The following is a 22,100-nucleotide window of genomic DNA, read 5'->3' on the forward strand; positions in this document are numbered from 1 at the left end:
TGCACACATACTTGCATATCTCCTATCCTCCCTTTTCTGCTCAAATGCCCTGAATGCATTTTGGGGGATAAATCTGTAAATTGTGTAGCTGACAAGGAAAAAGAGCACATCTGTATAAAACCACCCCAGCGTAAGCAAACTCTCTGGCTGCCTTCCCAAATGTACATATATATGTGTGTGTGTGTGTGTGTGTGTGTGTGTGTGCATGTTAGGTATAATTTTAAACTTTCCTTCCCAGTGCCATGGTAACTGCCGCATGTTTGGCAAAAAGCTTCCAAAGAAGAAAAGGAACTCAGAGCGCTCAGCTGGCAGGCATCCAGTGTAATCAGGCTGCAGAGCTGAAATGAGGCCTCTGGCCACCAGCCAAGTTACAAAGAACAAAGATGTCAGTTCCTAATGTTGGCGGCAAAGCTTGTTTGGCACCCTTATATGGTTTCCCAGAACTCCTTGCCTTGGCTGCTTTCCATTCCCTTTAGGGCAGCAAACAGGATTAGCACACACAGACTTGTTTTTCTCTTTTCTCCACCAACTGTTCCAATGACATCATCCCTGCTGCATTGATTTGCCAGCAGAGTGACTCTGGCTCCCTTTACACTCTTTGACATCTCCTCCTCCTCCTCCTCCTCCAAACCCTTTAGTATTTTAGCTTATTTCCTCTCAGCTAATGGAAAACTTGGAGAAAGCCCCCAGGTGCCAAATAAAGGGGGAATCAAATGGGAATGAGGCATTTCTACACCCACACAAGGAAGGATTGGTGTATTTGTGTACACACTCTATCTATCTATCTATCTATCTATCTATCTATCTATCTATCTATCTATCTATCTATCTATCTATCTATCATCTATCTTTATCTATCTATCTACCTATCTATCTACCTATCTATCTACCTATCTATCTATCTCTATCTATCTATCTATCTATCTATCTATCATCTATCTATCTATCTATCTATCTCTATCTATCTCTCTCTATCTATCTCTATCTATTCATCTATCATCTACACACACACACACACACACACACACACACACACACACACACACACACAGGAAACTCATTTTCCTCAGCAGTCTGTAATCAGTCCCAGAAGAACAGAAGCTTCCAACCTCACCGCATGCTTTCTGGTGAAACTCGACAAAGAAACCATCTCGGCTTTGGTCCAGATTTAAAGAGCCAACTTCTGGGCTGAGGTAAACACATTGGCACACCCAGCACTCTCTGGGTGCACATCTGCCCTGAAGTAGTGTCATAGAATAGCTCCTGGATGCTTTGCCTCCTTGGGCATTGTGAGGTGATGTTTGCATACAAGTACGGCAGCAAAGTTTGTAGTCAGGCAGGCAGATAGGCAGGAGGGAGAACGGGTTCTGCCAGGTTTTAACAGCCTGCCCTTGGGCTTTGTGCAGGTGAGAATATACCCATACTTTTATCGTGGCCCCTTTTTTATGGCCAACATATACAAGCACAGTTGTGCTTGCAGGCTGATATGGTCCCAATTCCTTGTACATTCTTGAGAGGGGGTGTGGATGAAAGGAGAGTAAGGCTCCTGTTGCTGAAAGGAAATTTAAACCTCAGACAAGCACATTCTTTACGAAAGCATCCTTCTTCCCTCAGTTTTTCTTGGCTTCTCTTTGTATGAGTCAGGAACAAACATGCAGTGAATGCCTGCATTTTTGAGAAAGAGAAGGACACTTTCTGCTGATCTTTTTACCTTCTTCGTTTTCTCTTTTTTTTACCCTCCTTCAGATTCACAAACTAGCCTTGAGATTAATGAATCACTTTGCATTTCGGAGCCAGCAGGGCCATGGCATTGATCTAACGTTCAGTAGAAAGCCATCAATTGTTATTTCATTGTTTGCAGAGATGTCAGGAAGCAGGAGGATTGCACAGAGGGGTGCAACATGAGCCAAATGTCAAGGGTTACAGTCTTCAACTTCCCTCTGCCATTGATTCCATGCAGTAATTATTAGAAAAAATGTATTTCTTTTCTGAAAATCTTCATGTGTTTATTTTTTGCAGGTCAAGACCCTGTTAAATGTACTAGAGCGGTCGGGGAAAATATTATACCAGAATTAAAAAGAGAGGATGATCTGCAATTCCACAACTGAGAAAAGATGAGCATGTTTGACATGAGTCAGGTAAATAAAGCAATCCAGCAGTCTAGAGGACTAATGGCCCCTTCTGATGCATATGCCAAAAGCAGAATTTTCCTTGTAGAGGTTTAATATGCAGCTATTCACATTGCACAGACTTTACTCCCTAGTTGTGTAGCTCCCCAACCTACCTGGGATTCATCAGGTTGGGGAAGACTGCATCTAATGCTCAGATGTATATGTGGCTGGAATATATCTTTCCCTGATATTTGTAACCTTTTGTTGCATTGTGGCCTGCCAAAGGTCAGGACATTTTGTCGAGCAAGGTGCGAGCAGATGTGTGGCTTAAGGGACTAGTCATCCTTGCTTGCATCATCCCATGTGTTGTACACCTGCATATGAAATAGCCTACTTGCAAAGACTGCAAATGTACCTATCAAGACCAATGCACAGAGCCTTCCCAAGTTGTGATAAGCAGAGATGACCCTTGACCCACATATTCTGTTCTGTATGTTGCAATTGAGTGGCAGTGCTAAATGGCATAATACTGCCTTTCCGTTTACATATCAATTTCTACTTTTTCCTTATTTCTCCACAGGGCTAAGTGCCCTACTTCAGCATCTTCTGTTTATAGCCTAAGAGAAAGCATAGTCCATTCCTGCGGTGTCCAGAAGATAATTGCTCCTTTTCTTTACGTAATCTTCTTTCCTTCCCCTCCCCCCTTTACGTTCAAGGTCTGGTCCCAATGTCTGCTTGAAATGAAATTATCAGGAGGAGGCAGATCTTCTTCCCTATCGATTTTCTTTCAGGGTGTATCGTTACAACAGCATTGTAGATTTAAAAGAGAAAATGAGACATGCCAGTGTTTGTCCTCTCTCTGCTTAACTGCTTCTGATTCATTTGTGGTCCCTCTTTCTCCAGAGCCTAATCAATATGGAAAACCCATGGCCAGCTCCAGGTTTTGATTTCATCAGCTTCAGGGTGACACAAATTAGTCAAGGGGCCAGAGCCGTAAGCCAGCTGAGGGAATATATATATATATATTTGCAAGTCATGCTCATAATAGGACATCCCATTCCCCCGCCCTCCATTCAGCGAGAAGGAAGGAATGCGAATCTCATCTGCAGTGGACAAAGACTGTCAATAAAACCTGATCCTATGATTGATTTTCTTTGCAGAGTAAGATATGTCCATGGTTTGAAAGAACAGTATTCCTTCGGAAGACAGAGTATTGGTATGAATACTTTGTTTATTCATTTTATGTTTTATGTTACTGCAAAAAAGAAAAGAAAGAAAGAAAGAAAGAAAGAAAGAAAGAAAGAAAAAAAGAAAGAAAGAAAGAAAGAAAGAAAGAAAGAAAGAAAGAAAGAAAGAAAGAAAGAAAGAAAGAAAGAAAGAAAGAAAGAAAGAAAGAAAGAAAGAAGGGGAGGGAAACATGGCATAGGCTGAAGTTCCCCTCCATGGAGATTTGGCAACACCAATGGAATTGCTGCAAGCTTGCCTGACCTTAAGCAGCCTATTGATCAAACAGTTTTATTTAGGAGGATTTTTTTTCCGCTCCCTGCAAGGCACAGTGGGTCTCTGTGGGAGGAGAAAAATGAGTCTCTACTCCAACTGCCAGAACCTTTTCGTTTGGCAATAAATATTCATTCCTCCCTCTTCTACAAAAAGAAAAAAAAATCACACCTATTAATAGGTATAAATAGAATGCAGCTTATATATAAAACAAAGTATTTTTGTGTGTACAGGTCCATGTGTGAATGTAACATTTTATTTTGGAGGTTTTTTTTTTTTTTGCAGCATATAAATCTTCTTTTCCTTGCCATTTTCATGTTTGTTTCATTTTGGCGCATATTTCCTGCTGTGATGTTTATTTCCTTTTATCAGTGTACTGCAAGAAGCAGAGGGAGAGGCCAGGAGAAAGGGATCGGTTTTTATGTGCTAGAAATGCCCTGCAATCTCAGGACATTTAAAATCGCCTCTTTAAATAAGTGAAACTATCTCTCTCTCTCCCTCTCCCTTCTCTCTCTCTCTCTCTCTCTCTCTCTCAATTTATTTCTGAGCATAAAAGCATCTAGGTTATAGTCCTGTACTGAACGTTGCATGCAAATGAAGCATTTTGCTTTCCTTCTTTGTTTTTATTGGTTATTCCTGGAAAACAGGACTGATTCAGTCATTTATTATTGTTTTTGCTGCATTTTTTAAACGTTTCCAGTCACTGGAGAAATCCAGTGCTTACTTTGTGGGTGTGAGAGAGTATGGATGTATGGATGAATGAATGTAGGTAGGGATGATCAATTTTAATTGCTAGGAAAGGTTTATGTAACAAGAAGCTTGGCTTACACAAGGCAGCCATGCCTGTTTCCACAGCACTATGTAAAAAATTGGCTGCCTATCAAAATCTATGTTTCATAACAGAAGGGGAGTAAGATTTTTTTTTTTAATGGTATTCAGAACTTGCCGATTGTTGGGCAAGGATTTGTAAGTTTATAAATTGCTCTTGGCTATTTAAACAAGGACACCCAAATGTATTTGTTTTAAAATGGCTGAGATATACGTATATAAGTGGATGTGCCATGCGACACTTACCCAAGATAGCATTTGTCTGTTAATAATTAAAGGGCTCTTTTCCAAAGAATTACGCTCATTAAATAATTAATCTCAGCTAGATAACTATAAGAAAACAAAGTGAGAAATATTGGCATGGAAGCAGCTTCCACAAAGCAGGGTGTTGTCAATTCTAATTTGCATCATATAAAGATGGAATTTAATACCAGGCACACAGCACTCAGGTATATCGTCCTTCCCCCTCTCTCTTATACACACATACTCATCAAAACGAATTTTTACTGTGCACAAAGGCAAAAGTGTTTTTCTGATTGGGGAGGATATACTTGATTCCTGTGGGACACACAGGGATGACATGAGTGGGACAAGTAAAATGACTCTGCTTATATATAAACCTCAAATGCATATCACTCTTAAAGCTGTAAAAAGACACTTGAAACTGTGTTGGCAGCAGCTTTGAAATCTTGGAAACCAATACATAATATTGTGTTTTGGATGATACTAAGATGGTATCAGTATGTTGGGGAGAAGTATGATCAATTATATACTGTGGCAGATTAGGAGAATTAGTGCAAAAACACTGACAAAACTTAGTATAAAAGTATTTTTAATGGTAAAGTGCTACATGATGTCCAATAACCAAGCAAGAGAAGATAGTAAAGAAAAAAAAATGATTTCCCAAATAAGATGTAAGGAAGGCAGTACAAGAATAGGGTGAGATCTGAAAATCTTGACACAATAGGGGGAAAAAACTGAATTTCAGAAACAGGCTTGCCAATTTAAGTGTTATCAGCAGGACATCAAAGCAGGAATTCTTATCTGCTTCATAGGTGAGAAGAGCAAAAAGCTTCATTTCATTGTTCCCAGTAATTTGGTTTCCTGATGTAAATTCACACTGGGGGTGACTCTGCCAGTCTCCTTGAAAATGGGATACATCATCTGCCAACAAAGGCATTCAGAAATCTATTCAGCTTGTGAGAGCTCCTAATGCAACCCCCTCTGCTTATTTTTTTCCTCTCCACATTTGAACAGAAATTGTGTTCTATTCTATGGGTTCCATTTTAAATGAGCTCGACTATTTTGATTTTGCAACTCGCTGCAATGATGCTCCCTTGCCTAACAACCAAGGTCAAGGGTGTGAATATAAAGCTGAAAAGAGTCTTGACTATCTTCAATAGGGGGCATCTATTTCCTTCTAGTTTTGTTTGTTTGAGCAACTGCTTTGCGGATTGGGAAAAGGGGGATGTTAGCAATTTCTTTTTATTTCCCCTTTGTGGGGAATGGAAGGCAGTAAAGAGAATTTAATTGCCCTCTTTTGGCATCCTGCTCTTGGTTTCTTTCGGTAGTAATTGTACCTCTCTTTCTCCATCACTCCAGCTATCTCAGCAATATGCAACCATGGGTACAGCTATTGGGCAAAGTGCCTGACTACAACACTGCCAGCATTCTACTCTTTCACCATAACAGTTAGCAAGAGGAAGCTCTTAAATGCAACAGATCAGTGAGAGCTTGTGGATTTGCAACTGTCTCTTCATAGTAATTGCTGAATGTATTTTTGCAAAGGACCAGGCAAATGTACCCAGTTTCAAATTCGAAAAGCTGAGTGGGGTGGGCACCGGCAATTTCTAAATTACCTTTTTATCTTGATCCTTTTCAGTCAGGGCTGAGGTCCAAGACGTGGAATGAAAATTGCATCGGTATCATTGGCATTTGACCTCCATAGGAACTTGGAGGGAAGAAGGAATGCAGCTTTTGGATCCAGTTAGATGCAATTGATACTATCAGTGGTGGGAATGCCCTTATTAGTGTCAGGAATATCTTTTTTTAGTAGTTCTGCATCTCTCTTAGTGAGTTCCAGTTGGTGTTTGTGATCGAGAAAAGGTCAACCAGGCGGTTACTTCCTTGTGGGATGCTACAGGGCCCAGCTGCTTTTTAACATCTGTGTGGAAATGGTGGGAAAGCTCATCCATGAGTTTGAAAGAAGGTACCATCAATATGCTAGTGCTACTTTGAGCCAAACACGAGATGAAGGTCCTCCAGCAACTCCTTTAAAAAAAAAAGTATTTGAACAGAATTGTGTTACAGCTGAAGCAGGAGGCTTTGGTCTCAGTAATTCATGACTTCATGAACCAGATGTTATTTTACCTCAAGGCACTTTACATGGGTCTGTCTTTGAAAATTAATCAGAAACTACTATTGATGGAAAATACAGCACTCCATCTCCTAGTTGGCATGAGCTGCTAAAGCTCTTCAGCCCTAGTTTCATGGGCACTGGATCAGCTTTGAATAACCTCCCCATGAGATTCAGTGGACACCCATGTTGCTGTCTTTCAGAATAATGGTAAAACAGTATTATTCCACATCGTTTTTAGTTTGTGAATGTCATCATTGATATTGGATGTCCAGTGGCTCCATGGATTTTATTATTACTTTGCTTTAGATGTATTTGTTGTTGGTCTGCTTGCTTGTATATGTAAACCACTGGGAGTTATACTGGAATTAAGTGGTATAGAACTGTTGTAAATAAATACATGGAATGGAATGTTGAGATTGATGGAAGTGAAGATACCTATAAGTTGCCTTCAAACTAGTTAATAAGTGAAAGCATTCACAGTGAAGGTAGTGACCTTATTCACACTGCATGTTCAACTCCCCATAAGTGAAAGAATGGGAACTGTGGCTGAATTTCCCAATTACAAAGGAGGTAAAGGCACTGGGGAAGCTTTAAAGCTCCCCAATGGCTTTAGATCACACTAAGAACCAAATTCTAGCTGAACCAGATCAGAAGTATTTATTGAATTCTGATATTTTGTTAAAGTAGCAAAATTAGAACTGTGGTCATGCTGACATACATATGCAGTGACATACATATGCAGCGTGTTGTGACACACCTAAAAAAGGGGTCAGTATGTTTGTAACCCCCATCCCACCATTGTCCCTGTAAAAATGTCACGGATCCTGAGTTTTCTTTAAATAGGTAAACAATATTGGGTTGGTTAATACTTCTATGAGAGAGAACTAGGAAATCCCAGGGCTATATGTTAGAGTGGGAAGTCAAAAACATCCTGAAAAACAGCAGTGACAAATGTCTCGTTGCCAAGAAAATAACACAGTCATGTCTATGTAGTTACCAGGAGCTTGGTTCAACAAAATGGAGAGTATGAGAGAGGAATGTTTGAATAAATCAACATTTTGAATATGTTTATTTTTTTGGTTTTATTTTTGTTTATTTTGCAAATCTGTAAGGGGAAAAATACATGTTAGATGCTAATAAGTTTAATACTGTCCCTAAGGAGGATATTCGTTTTTATTTTTTAAGAAGAACCAGGTTTGACTAGTTAGAATGTGGGCAGCTGAGTTGCAGTGGTGAGATCCCATTCTGACTGGCTTTCTTTCTTTGTCAAAGCACTCATGTTACTACTTTTGCCGCTCTTTTTCAGATGTATTCTGCCAACCTACATCAGGAAATCAACAGTGGAGAAAGCAAATAGGAAAATGGAAATTCACGAGCGAGGACAGAAAGTTTTTAGGAATAATGTTATGTCCTTCTCCCTTAACTTTCTAACAAAGTTGAAGCCTGTTCTTAAGTCATATCCCAACTGACTAGAGTCTGAAAAATGAGATGTCAAGAGAAGTCCATAGATAAATTAATTTCCACTAGCTAAAGACTTGTGCTTGCTTTACTTCCTTTCTCCTGTGATTAGCAAAGCAAAATAGAAGTATGTAAAACTGCCTATATAATGCCTGTTATGCCTACTCAATGCTGTCCTAAATGAAATGAGGTAAGTTATATAATCCAATGCTTCTAATTAAGAGAGGGTTATGTGTAATGTGCATGATGCAGAAAGTCTATAAAAATGTTTTTTCCCCTTAAATGGAGAATTGCAATATGCAGTTGGTGATTAGGTGTAATCCTGTATCAGTACATGAGCATTCTTAGAATATAATGTCAGATTCCAATTTTGTTTCACAAGCTTTAAGAGTATTCTGGAAAGGAAACTATATTCCAAGTTTCCTCTGGCTGATCATTTTAAATAAGGTTATTGGTGAAAAGCAAAAGGAAGAAGAAGGAAAGCTAAACTTTTATTTCAAAGAATATCATTTCCTTTCAGTCATTGAAATTGTATGAGGCATAAGCGGGCAAAAGTTTGAAAAGATATGAGAGCGATTAATTTTTTATTCCATATGTAAAATATGAGTGGGAGAAGACTTATTACTGCATTTATAGCATTGAGAAAAAAGGAAAAAGAAAGGCTTTCTGATATTATGATAAAATCTCTTCACTAAGAATACACAAATTGTGTTGTTGAATAATCAGATTGCAGCTGTTGTAGTGTGGCAACAATTCCAGTTATAACACAGTCCCAGAAGGTGCACTTCTATCTGAAAATCTTAATAAATATGTATAAGAAAGCTCATTTTAAAATATTCAGCTAACTGCAGCACTGAAACTATTTCTCAGCAATTTATTTATGCTGATGATATCAATCTCACAGTCCAAAGAACCAACTTAGCGATGCAGAAGTCATCCTTTCTCAAGATCTCCAGAAGTTACTTCAAAAAATGGTGCCTCCAACCAAGCCTAACAAAAATAGAAGTAGACACATCCCACCTCAGCAATAGGTGCACAAATTACCAACTTTCAGTCAAATTCCAGAACCCTATTTTACACTGAATAACACTCTGAAGTACTTGCGGGAAACTGTTGCAACCAGCAAGTCCTCACTCCAGTCCGCTGTTTAAGCAGGAACTGGAGAAGTCCCTGATTGGCTGGACCGTTTGACAGCTCCGTGTGAAAGGAGCTGTCAAATGGAATCAGCTGTCTCTCTCTCAGCTGCTGCTGCGAGCCGTGGCTAGCCGCAGCTGAGTTACATGTTAACAATAAAGCCTGTTAAAGCTTTATATTGCCTCCGCCTCTTCTTCTAAGTGTACCAAACTCAAAACTGGTGACGAGGATGGGATGCTGACGAACTACAAGAGATACTTGGTAACCACTATGCTGCAAAGCCATCACATATCGCCCGCCGCCATGCATTCAGAAGAAGAAGCCAAGCAGAAGGCGAGTCCATAAGTTAATACATGGCGGCTCTTCGTTCAGCCGCCCTACAATGCGGTTTCCGAGATCACCTAGATGATATGCTGCTGGACCAGCTCGTCTGCGGAGTGAGAGACCTTTGACTTCAACGATGGCTGCTGGCTAAGGGTGACCTCACCTTGAAGCAAACCATTGAAGAAGCTCAAGCTGCTGAACTATCCAACTTATCCGCAGCCGAAATACAAAAACCAAGCAGTCTTCCTGGGGTAAAACCCAGCATTGCGGTGCACTACGAAGACACCTACGGTGAAGATGATGACTTTGAAGAGGAAGAAGCAGTCAATTGCCTCTGAGCACCCCAGCTGATGCAGAGAAAAAGTTTTCCTGCCAACAGGAAACAACTTACACCACAGCTGATTTGCCTCAACTGTGGAGGAAGCCATCTGAGAGCTACTTGCAGTTTCCGAAATGCTGTCTGCTTAAAGTGCCAGAAGAAAGGCCACAGAGCTAGAATCTGCCAGGCACCTAGAAATGCAATCCTACCATCTCAACATCTCAATCAACCAAAAAACCTCAAATCCAAAGAGGAATGCTATGCCATCAACAAAGCATTCCCAAGAGCTCAGTCACTAACTTATTCTTTCAATGTTAATAAAATTAATGTTGATCTTCTCTTAGAAGGCAGCCCTCGTCAGATAGAGGTTGACACTGGATCATCTCTATCCCTCAACTCGTGGAAGATGCTACAGAATCTGCTACCAGATTTCCACAAGAATCAGCTCCTGCAATCTGACCCAGAGAGACTACCAAGGACAATCCATTCCAGTCCTCAGAACAGGCAAGTTCCATATTCAATACAACAATTTTCAGGGTCACCTTCCACTAGTTATCGTAACTGGGAACTTACCTAGCTTACTGGGATTGGACTGGTTCCATTCCCTGAGCCTCCAAGTAACTGGAGTAAATGCAGTTACCGCTCACAACTTGCAGCAACTTTCTGCTGACTATTCAGAAGTTTTCAATGACAAACTGGGATGCTACAATGGCACTCCTATTTCCCTTAACTTGGACTCTAATGTTGCTCCTATATGCCTCAAACCTCGCAGAGTGCCATTGGCATTATGTGCTAAAGTGGATGCCCAGTTTGACAAATTGATTTCTCAAGGGGTCTTAGAGCCAATTGACCTTGCTAAATGGGAAACTCCCATTGTAGTACCTTTAAAAAAAGATGGTTCCATAAGAATTTGTTCTGACTACAAGTCCACGATAAATAAGGGTCTCCAACCAAACGCTTATCCTGTCCCTATCATATAGCACCTGCTCCATTCCCTGGGAAAAAGCTCCATTTTTACCAAGCTGGATATGACTCAAGCATACCAGCAATTCCCAGTGGAAAATGAGACAGCAGAGACCCAAACAATCATTATGCATAGGGGTGCTTTCAAATGTAAGCATTTACAATTCGGTGTCAGCGTTGCCCCTGGCATATTCCAATCCATTATGGAACGTTTGCTATACAATATCAAGGGGGTCATCCCATATTTCGATGACATCCTCATTGCTGCTGACAATCCCCAAGAACATTGGGATAGATTACAAAAAGTTCTCCAGTGTTTAAATAGGCTGGGCTAAAATTGAACAGGAAAAAATGCATCTTCGCAGTTTCACAGATAGATTTCCTTGGATATCATATTGACCACAAGGGAACTCACCCTGTAGAATCCAAAGTACGGGCCATCCATGGGCCCCAGTCCCTCAGAACAAGACTGAGTTACAAGCCTTTTTATGACTTCTTAACTTCTACAGCTCTTTCCTGCCCCACAAGGCCACTGTAGCAGAACCATTGCACAAACTATTAGACTCTAAAATGCAGTGGCATTGGGGATCCAAGGAACAGGCATCCTTCTCTGCAGTAAAATCCCTCCTCGCTTCAACCAAGGTCCTCATTCAGTTTAGCAATGCTCTCTCCCTTATCCTAGTTTGTGATGCTTCCCCTTATGGAATTGGGGCAGTCCTAGATCATACATTGCCAAATGGCCAGGAAGCCCCTATACCTTATTTTTCTAGGACTCTCTCCAAGGCTGAACGCAACTACAGCCAAATAGATAAAGAGGCATTGACTGCGGTGGCTTCAGTCAAAAGATTCCATGAATACCTCTATGGACACCAGTTTGAGCTCATCATGGACCACCAACCTTTGCTAGGCATCCTGGCAGGGGACAAGCCCAGCCCACAAATCCTCTCCCCAAGAATGACCTGATGGACAATCTTCCTAGCCGCTTACAGCTATAAGTTGACTTACAGGCCTAGCAGAGATGTAGCTCATGCTGATGCCCTAAGCAGGTGCCCTTTACCCCTTCTGGTTGCTGATCCTGCCCCTTCAGCCTCTGTGTTCCTGCTGGAAGATCTGCGTTTGCCTCTTACAGCCGATGACATCGCCTACACCATCGCCAGAGATGTACAACTGTCTAAAGTCATGGACTGGGTGCGAAGGGGGTGGCCCAGGAAACCACCACAGTGGATTTCTGCCCCTTCAAAGCACGCCAGACCAAACTGAGCACACTAAAAGGGTGTTTACTGTGGGGTCCCCGAGTAATTATTCCCAAACTATTAAGACTGTGCATTATTGAAGGGTCACCCAGGGATCAACAGAATGAAGGCTCTGGCCAGGAGCTATGTGTGGTGGCCAGGCCTGGATGAGGCAGTCACCAATAAAGTTCAGAATTGCTCCATCTGCCAGATGTCCAGGCCTGCCCCACCAGATGCCTCTTCTGGGGAGTGGGAAGATACCAAAATACCATGGTCTAGAGTACACATGGACCTAGCAGGTCCCATGCAAGGGAAAAACTTCCTAAGTGTGGTAGATGTGTTTTCAAAGTGGGTAGAACTGATTCTCCTCCAATCAACCACTTCAGATGCTGTAAGCAGAGCTTTAGACAAAATTTTCACTTCCCATGGGTACCCTGACACCCTGGTTTCTGATAACAGGCCCCAATTCACCTCATCCCCTTGCCGATGTTCGGAGAGGTTTCAGTGACATAAGAAGACCTTCCACAGCCAGCTGAGAATGCCTGGAGAAGACAGCCGACACCACCCCTAGGGGAGAACGCAGCGCAGCAGCAGGTCCTTCCACATTGCAGCCGCCAGCAGAACTAAGGCACTCAGAACGAGTGAGGCGTTGCCCTGCCCATCTGAGCAATTATGCTTGCACAGAGCCAGGGGGAAGAAGAGTTGCGACCAGCAAGTCCTCACTCCGGTCTGCTGTTTAAGCGGGAGCCAGAGAAGTCCCTGATTGGCTGGACCGTTTGACAGCTCTGTATAAAAGGAACTGTCAAACGGAATCAGCTCTCTCTCTCTCTCTCTCAGCTGCTGCTGCGGCTAGCTGCAGCTGAGTTACATGTTAGCAATAAAGCCTGTTAAAGCTTTATATTGCCTCCGCCTCTTCTTCCGAGTGCGCCAAACCCAAAAGTAACATCACTGATCTTCCAGCAACACCTGGAAAAAAATGGCTGCAAAATTGAAAAGCCGCAACAATTAATGAACAGACTGGCTGGAACAATCCTGGGGTACTGAGGCTAACACCCTGCAAACAATAGCCTTGGCTTTGATTTATTCCACAGCTGAATATTGTGCCAGTGTATGGCTTAACAGCGCCCACACCCATATGGTTGATGTCCAACTCTGCCAGACAATGAGCATCATCTCTGGCACATTGCACCCCACTCCTGTGCACTGGTTACCAGCACATTAGAAGACAACAAGCTCTCAATTGGCTATGCTCGAGGATGCTGAAAAACAAGGCCCTCCCTATTTACCATGCATATCCCATCACAAGATTAAAATCCTGTAGGTCAGCTTAGAAAACAGCTATTCATTTAACATCTATCCAGCTTAACCCCAAGAATGTCTGGAGAGAGGAATGATCTAAGGCAGGGATCTCCAACCTTGGCAACTTGAAGCCTGGTGGATTTCAACTCCCAGAATTCCCTAGCCAGGGGAATTCTGGGAGTTAAAGTCCACCAGGCTTCAAGTTGCCAAGGTTGGAGATCCCTGGTCTAAGCAAGGTACCTTTTTGCAACCTGACCATTGGTGATCCCTCTACCAAATCACCTGGTTTTATCCTGCCTTGCTTTGTGCGGTGAAATTGAACAGAATTGGGTGTTGATACTGGAAGAAATGCCTCTGCCCTGTATCAGTGGAGATGGAAAGATTCCCCTTGTTGCAATTGTGATGCTGATATGCAAACTATTAAACATATTGTGCTAGACTGCCCACAACATGTATTCTTTGGATCCCTAGAAGATCTGCATGAAGTAACACCAAAGGGGATTGCTTGGATTGCTGAACTGGACATCCAGTTATGAGCCCACTGGTGTACCCCCATAGAAGTTTTACTTATAATTACATGGACTTCGTATATATGTTTACTTCTCTTCTGTCATATTATCATCATAGTTGAAATAATAAATAAATAATAAGCTGCAGCACTGCCTGTGCCTTATGATATTTAGATGTTCCACAGATGTCTTGATTTACAATGTTCTAGTACTATTCCTGATGATTAGGAATGATGGAAATTGTAGTACAGGACATTTGGAAGAAAAGAGTTGGGGAAGTTAATCTATGTCTATAATAATCATGATATATACTGGCATCTTAAAAACTAGTTCATTTTTCTGCACTAGTCTTCTAACCTTATTCTCTCAATTTCTGTTTTCCAACTACTCATGGAGTTAATAAAATGTTTCCTAACAGTGCACATATCAATAAAGTATAAAGAAGGCAGCTTAAGATCCATAAATAAAGACAGTTCAGAAACTCTTTAAATATTCACTCATTTTGCATAATTGATGATGTTCCATATCAGACTTGGGAAATACATTTTCCTCTTGTTTAAATCTTTACCGTTGACATGTCATTTAAGCAAGGAAAAAAAACACTGCATTGCTGAATCTATGGGGTTTATCACTGGAACATTTCACATCCAGGACTAAGAGCTGAAAGAAACCATAAGCCTCATATGAACAAACATGCATTATTGATTCAAAATTCAGAATATGTGGTTATCAACTTCTAAATTACAGCTTGGGGAAAGTTTGAAAGAAGCGAAGATGCAATATATGCCTACTGTAATGTTATGTTCACAGATATATGGAAAAATGCAACCTTTCCTCCAAAATAGTCCTTTATTATTATTTGTTTAGGTGAGCTAAACCAGGGGTGTCAAAGTCGATTTCATTAAGGGCTGCATCAGGATTCTGTTTGACCTCGGGAGGGGGGATGTCAATGGGTGTGGGCGTGGCCAGGGTGGGTGTGGCCAGCTCAATGTCCTGCAGCCTTCTGCCAGCAAAAACCTAAACAGACGTCTTCTTTTCAAGATGAAACTTTTATTCTGGGAGTACTGTAATTTAAATTCTTTAAGGGAGATGGGTAGTTCAGAAATAGGAAATATTAAATAAATAAATTCTCAACTGCAATACTTTTTTTAAAAAAATCATTATTTTTCCACTTAACAGATATAATTCCAGTTCAATCCACTATTGTTCTCACTAAAATATACAAGCGACACATGTCCATTCCACTTCTGAATGATGAGATGATGCCTTGATGTATGTAGGGAATATAGTACTGGGGAGAATAAAGCCAACTTTCAGCTCCCTTTTCAGCTCTTGATCCATTTTTCTAATATTCCCTGAGTTTGCAGGCAGCAGCCAAAACTCAAAAAAATGTTCTCTGACTATATAGGATCCCTTACCTAGTGCTTTACAGCAGTGGACACCAACCGGTGGGCCGGGGACCACTGGTGGTCCGTGAGAAAATTTTGGTGGTCCGCAGAGAAATGTCCCCACCAAAGCACACCCACCAAAGCAATTAATCCAGGCTGCGTGGGAACACAAGGCTGCACTGCCCACATGGCCCGCCCATCCACTGGCCCCCACCCTTCAGCCGAGCGCAGACTTTACTTTGATTAGAGCCATGTGAGCTGGAACTGGAAGGTAGGACCAATGGCGGGGTGGCTTGCTGACGTTGGTGGCAAAGTCGGTCCCATATTCCAGAGCTATAGTAGTCACAAGACTGGCTCTTTGGTCATCCCAGAGCAGCTGCTCCTCCGTCTGAGTACACTGGCCTGCCATGGGCTGGAGGAGCTGCTCCAGGATGACCAAAGGGTCAGTCTTGTGACTACTATAGCTCTGGAATATGGGACCGACTTTCCCACCAATGTCAGAAAGCCACTGTCAGTCAAAATTCATATTAGTGGTCCACGGGATTTAAAATTAAGGGTTTGGTGGTCCCTGAGGTCCAAAAGGTTGGCGACCTCTGCTTTACAGCATGGTGACACATTAAAATGCCAATTAGATCGTGCTGCCTAGAAATACTCATTGAAATCCTATGTTGGAATTTTTTTTTTCTTCCAAAAAGTGTTGTTGGTGTCAAGAGGAGCAACCAAGGTCAGCTTACTGAGGTTTCAAGATCTTCGAAATTTTCCAAGGACATCAGAGGCTGATGCAAGCCCTGTTTCAGGGCTACTAAACTACTAAGTAGCAAATTTTAACATATAAATTGCAGAAAACTTCTGAGGGGAGCGGTCTAGTCAGATTTATTCCTCAATTTCCTATCAATTCCATTTTCATTAAATCTGAAAATGTATGGGATTTTTTTTCATACTTAATTTCAAGCAGGGTATCTTTTTACAGTCTGGAAGTTCTCATTTTAAATTTCTGTCCCGTCTTTAATGCATTGATGATTATATGGGGCATCATTAATTAAACCGAACTACGTTTGCTTAATCTAATTTCACATAAGTACATTTTAAGTGTTGTTCTAAAACTAATTTGCACATGTTATGGTTTTCTACAGCTGAAGCTGTCAACTTGCATCTGTCTCTTTAAACTTATAATAAATTTATCTCAGGAAAATCTGTAGATAAATGAAGAATCAATGAAAGGACTTTAAATGGTATAATTGCATGATGATATGGTTAAAATAATCTAAAGCAATAAGAAGGAAAAAACAGGTGTTTTTTTTAAAGACTAGCAGCTTTTTCCAGATGTGCTGGACTTTAGTTTCCATCATTTCCAAGCAACATGACAATATTAAATCAGAATCTATAGAATCAACTACAGTTTTGAAATAAAATCTTCTGTTGTGATTTGCATTTTGTCATGTTTCACACATGTTTAGCTTTTTATTTATTTATTCTGTATGTATGTAGTAGACTATACTATCATTTTTGGGGTGAGGTGGGGTGTGAACATTTCATTAAAGATTCATGCCATTATAGTTTTTCTTGAGTCATCCTTTTGAAGGATATATGCTTGTGGGGCTTAACTGACAATTTTGAACATAAGAATGAATTAGAACCTTGTTCTCTCTTGGTAATTTCAGATTTAATAAAGTATTTGGCATAACTGAATATGAATGTTGCTAAAGGATTGGAGACTTGACAACTATGCATGGGAATTTGTAAAGCGCTTAATTTTTGTCAAAATCTGCCTGAGATATTCTGCTGAGGCAAAGAACAACATGGGGCCTCAACTTTATTCCATGTCCAGTTTAAGCTTACACACACACACACACACACACACGTGTGAGGGGGTGGGGGTGGGGGAGAGAGAGAGAGAGAGAGGGAGAGAGAGAGAGAGAGAATGAGCGCATGCACACATACACCACACACACAGAGGAAAATCCAAAATCAATATTTTCATCTAATTTTTTACATATAATTAATTTTTGTACATCTATAATTAAAGTGCACGTGTCTCCAAAACATGGTTTTCTTGCTTCCCACAATATTCTTGAACAGGGCCAGTGATATTCAGTGGTAAAGCAGTGGGACCTCACAGTGGGGTTATTCCCTATTTTACCTTTTGCATTTACACTCCACTTTTCTCTCCCAGGACTGTGAAAGATGGATGAAACAAAGCAACAAAATCAAAATAACATTTAAAAAAACAGCTCAGCCCTATTAAAAAACTGAAGCTAAATGTACCATCTTTTCCATTTCAAAGTCTCAGCTTGAAATATTAAAATAGACTTTAATCATGTTTAATTTTAGATAATATTTTTATAGTTTATATTCAATTTGGTTTTCAATGCCTATTCAATGCTGGAATAGTGACTTTTATATACAGTATATAGATATTTTTTAATACCAAATTGTGTTTTTCATCATTTTTTTTAAAATTGAGAAATGTTTAATGATCTAATAATGTGTAATATTTCCAGAAAATGTTAATTATTCAACTGATTAAAAAATAATATGCATACTGCATATTATGTATGTTCATATATATAGCTAATTATAATTTATTTATATTTGTATTATTATATTATTATAATGCAATAATTGGTGATAGATCAATTGATTGATGTCCATCTTTTAAGTTTAGTTAAATGTGGAAAAAAGAGGAACTAGCTGTCGGCCCCGGATCTATCTTGAATCAGACTTGGGGCTGCCACAAGGGATGATGGGTCCCCGTGGGAATGGGAGTAAGTGAGAAGGGAGGGTGGCCACAACAACATTCTTTCATCAGAGCTCAAGATCAAGTCGCTGGAGTATGGAAGGGAGTGAGTGGACTTGGCGGGAGTTCAGAATGGAGGTGGATTGGAGAGGGTGACTTGTGGGTTATCAGAAAGGGGGCTGGATGTGGGTTTAATACAGCAGGGGGAAACGCAGGAATTCAGATTTGGGTTTTCCCTGGTGTGCCAATATGACCTCTCTAAAAAATTCTTACTTGGAAGGATTTTGTTTCTGAGTGCTGATTTGAAATGGAGAGTTTGGTTGGAACGCTGACACTAGCATCACTGACATGTTTTAAAACAATGAAAAATGAAAGGCAATAGCAATCCAAGCAATCTCTATTTTTCTTCTTACTAAAATTATATATATGAGATAAAATATGACCACAATTCTAAGCTTTCTTCTAACAAAGAACTCTGTGTAGATATTATTTGCATTGGAGATTTGTACATATGGTTCAATTATTTGCTTAACTGCATGTGTGGTTGTAGAGTGGGGATTTGCATAGGAATGCCTTTCCAAAGTTTCATCTACCCTATTTCACAGTTTTCTGGACCAGAACTGGTAGTCTTAACCAATAGAAATAGTATCCTGAGGTTACTATATAATTGTATGGTATACCTCAGTGGTGGCTAACCTTTTTCAGCTCCCGCGCTGATAATTGCACACACGCTTACTTGCATGCGCTTGTGTGCCAGCATGTTGGGCCCCCCCACGACCCCTGCGCATGTGCACGTGACCCCCTGCACACTGTGCATCTGCGCATGCACGCATGATTCCCTCTCGCGCACTGCATATCTGCACATGCATGTGTGATTCATCCCTCGTGCGCTGTATGTCTTTGTGCATGCGCACACGACTCCCTCCTCATGCGCAGCACATCTACGCATTCTCACCTTTTCCCTCACATGCAGCACGTCTGCACATTCTCACACCTTTTCCCCTCACATGCAGCACGTCTGCGCATGCACACACAATTCCCTCATGTGCAGCACATCCCTGCGCATGCATCTCCCGCCCACACCCCTCCATCCCCTGCGCATGTGCACTGGATACCCGACAATCAGCTGTCGGGCGGTGGCGCACACACATGTACAGTGGGGCTCTTCCAGGCGACCTCTCACGTGCTGGGGGAAATGGCTCTGTGTGCCACTTCCAGCACGCGTGGCATAGGTTCGCCAACATGGCTATAGCTTATTTGAGAACTGGTGTAGTGGTTACGGGATCAGGCTAGAAATGGGGAGATTGTGAGTTCTACTCCTACCTTAGGCACAAAGCCAGTGTGACCTTGGGCCAGTCATGTTCTCTCAGCCCTAGAAAGGAGGCAATGGCAACCACTTATGAAAAACCTTGCCAAGAAAACTTCAGGAACTTGTCCAGGCAGTCTCTGAAAATCAATCAGAAGAAGAAGAAAAAGCTCAATCACCCGTAGGAGTAGATAACAGATCTACTTCTTTTGCCTAGTTCAGAATAAACTAATAATGTGCTAAAATCTCTCTTGCAGTTTTATGAGCTTTCTTCCCCTACCACAGGAGCATCTGTTGTCAGGTACTTGAGAATTTCTTTTGAATCTTCTTTGAACTCACTTTGTTATTGTAGACAGTACAGTATAGGATGCTGTAACTGTTAGGTTACAATTGCAATTGTGTATATTAGGGGTGTTCCATACCAGCAGGCTTGAAGACCTGCATTCCTATTGGTCCGGAAGAGTCGGGCCATGATTGGACGAAATAAGCACTCGTGATTGGTTCGTAAAGGGCTTGCCGCGATTGGGTAAAACCAAGCGCGGCAAGCTCAAAAAGCTGTCATTGGCTGCCTAGCCGTGGCCGGCTCTATAAAAAGAGCTCTGCCGCGGCTAGGGTTGCTGTTTCAGAATCTGTTCGATAAATAAAGAGCTGTTGTTCATTACTCGTGCCTCGCCTCTCTATGGGACCTACCGACCAAACATAACAAGGGGTCCCCAAGCCCCAGGTCATGACCCACTACCATCAGGTTCCCACCCCCAGGCTGTGACCCACTACCACCGGGCTCTCCCGGGCTGTGGTCTGTTTGAAACCGGGCCATGTGAGCAATGGGCAAATATGTTCCTGTGAAACTCCACTTGTGCAAGCGGCAGGCAAGCATGTGTGTGAAGCTCCACTTGCATTAGGGAGGGTGCATAAGAAGATGGTGCTTGTGCTTGCGTGTGAAGCTCCACTCGCTTGAGCAGAGAGGGCTTACACCTGGTTCCATTTGTGTGAGTAGAGGGTGCGTACGCTTACCACTCACACAAATGGAGCTGCGTGAACATGCCTGCCACTCATACCCTGCCTCTGTCCCCACATGCAAGGCCGGGCTACCAAGGTGGAAAGGTTGGGGATCACTGATGTATATCATCACTCTAAGCCTTCTCTGACTGCCATATTTCCCAATTTGAAAGTCAATGGGAAGAGTTCCCTCTTGAAGCTATCCCTTGGGATCAAAGCTGCAGCCTTCTGGAAAAAATAAATGGGCATTGAAAGACAGTATATCGTATATATACCCAATGGTCATCTTATAGTTTGCAGCCAACATGTAGCATGTAGTCCCTTTATAGAAACTTATCAAATCATTTTGAAAACAAAAGATCACTTCAGCCAAATAGAAAAATTTCAGAAGAATTTCTTTCCTTGGCACCGGTTTGGAAGATATATCAGAGGTTGTAGCTAATTGAGGAGCCAAGCCCAGTCACCATGTCTGAGATGAAATCTGATTGATTGAGACTGAGAAGCACCGATTTGGTCTCATGATGCAGATGGGCGTTTCTCAGTTTAGGAATGAATAATCTGTCTTTATTAATACAATTGATTGAGATAACTGTTAGGGGGACAAAGAAAAAAAATTCTGTATCCTAGCACTGGGATACACAAAGAAACCCAGTCTAAGATATATTTTACTTTATTTCCAAAGTATTATACATGTTTTATTCTTTCCAAAACTACATGTGGTTACTATTGGTATGCTTTCTTTCTGCTTAAATCTGTTATGTGTCCCAAAACAGAATGCCCTGTTTTTTCAACTGAACAAGGAGAGGTTTAACCTGGAAATAAGGAGAAACTTTCTGACAGTGAGAACAGTCAACCAATGGAACAGCTTGCCCTCGGAAGTTGTGGGAGCGCCATCAGTTGAGACTTTCAAGAAGAGATTGGACTGCCATTTGTCAGAAATGATATAGGGTCTCCTGCTGGGGTGAGGGGTTGGACTAGATGACCTACAAGGTCCCTTCCAACTCTGATTATCTGTTATTTCTGTTATTTCTTCTTAAATCTGCCCCCAAAATGTCCTGCTTGAACCATAAGATATTTGGGGAAGCAGAATATAATTCTTTGCTATTTACAGCTGATATATTATATGCAGAAACCTGAAAGTTTCTTTCCTGATCACATTTTCCTAATATCTGAGTTTGGTATTCTATTTCTTTATTTTAATGCTTGGAGTAATTCAGATTTGATGTGACTGATAACTGAAAGTTTTGGATTTAAATTGGATTCTGAATCTTTTTTAAATCTTGATTTAAAAATCCCTCGGAAGCTTGTTCAACTAGCACATTTGCATCTACTTTAGCAGAAATGAAAGATCTCAACTGATATAACAGGATTCCCTTGAGAATTTGAGATAAGTTAAATGTAATTAAGCTAACTCCAAAGCTGCTTAATATTTTAACATTACTTTACATTATTTCAAGTTGGCTTACATGATATTAAATAATGAAATAACTTGGGTAAAGCATCCTTTAAGTTTTTCCCTGTGTAAACTCTAGTGAGTTGTTGGGAAGAAGAATTGAGAAGAGGAGAGGAGAGGAGAGGAGAGAAGAGGAGAGGAGAGGAGAGAAGAACAGAGTTGGAAGGGACCCTGGAGGTCTTCT

At 41.2% G+C, this 22,100-nt stretch overlaps 1 long non-coding RNA gene across 2 annotated transcripts; it reads left to right on the top strand.

Annotated features, from left to right (window-relative positions):
* Window positions 1–623: 623 nt before the first annotated feature.
* LOC148127661 (uncharacterized) lies at window positions 624–13,120 on the top strand. Of its 2 annotated transcripts, XR_015744325.1 has the most exons (6): window positions 905–1,193; window positions 2,020–2,138; window positions 3,272–3,327; window positions 8,102–8,443; window positions 10,375–10,534; window positions 12,685–13,114. It is a non-coding gene; the product is annotated as an uncharacterized LOC148127661 (long non-coding RNA). The 2 variants fall into 2 exon arrangements; XR_015744324.1 differs by lacking the exon at window positions 3,272–3,327 and having other exon boundaries at window positions 624–1,193; window positions 12,685–13,120.
* The last annotated feature ends 8,980 nt before the right edge of the window (window positions 13,121–22,100 follow it).

This window comes from Pseudonaja textilis, chromosome 1, assembly GCF_049901715.1.
Source record: "Pseudonaja textilis isolate UNSWEBS1 chromosome 1, rPseTex1.2, whole genome shotgun sequence".
NCBI classification, from domain to species: Eukaryota; Metazoa; Chordata; class Lepidosauria; order Squamata; family Elapidae; genus Pseudonaja; species Pseudonaja textilis.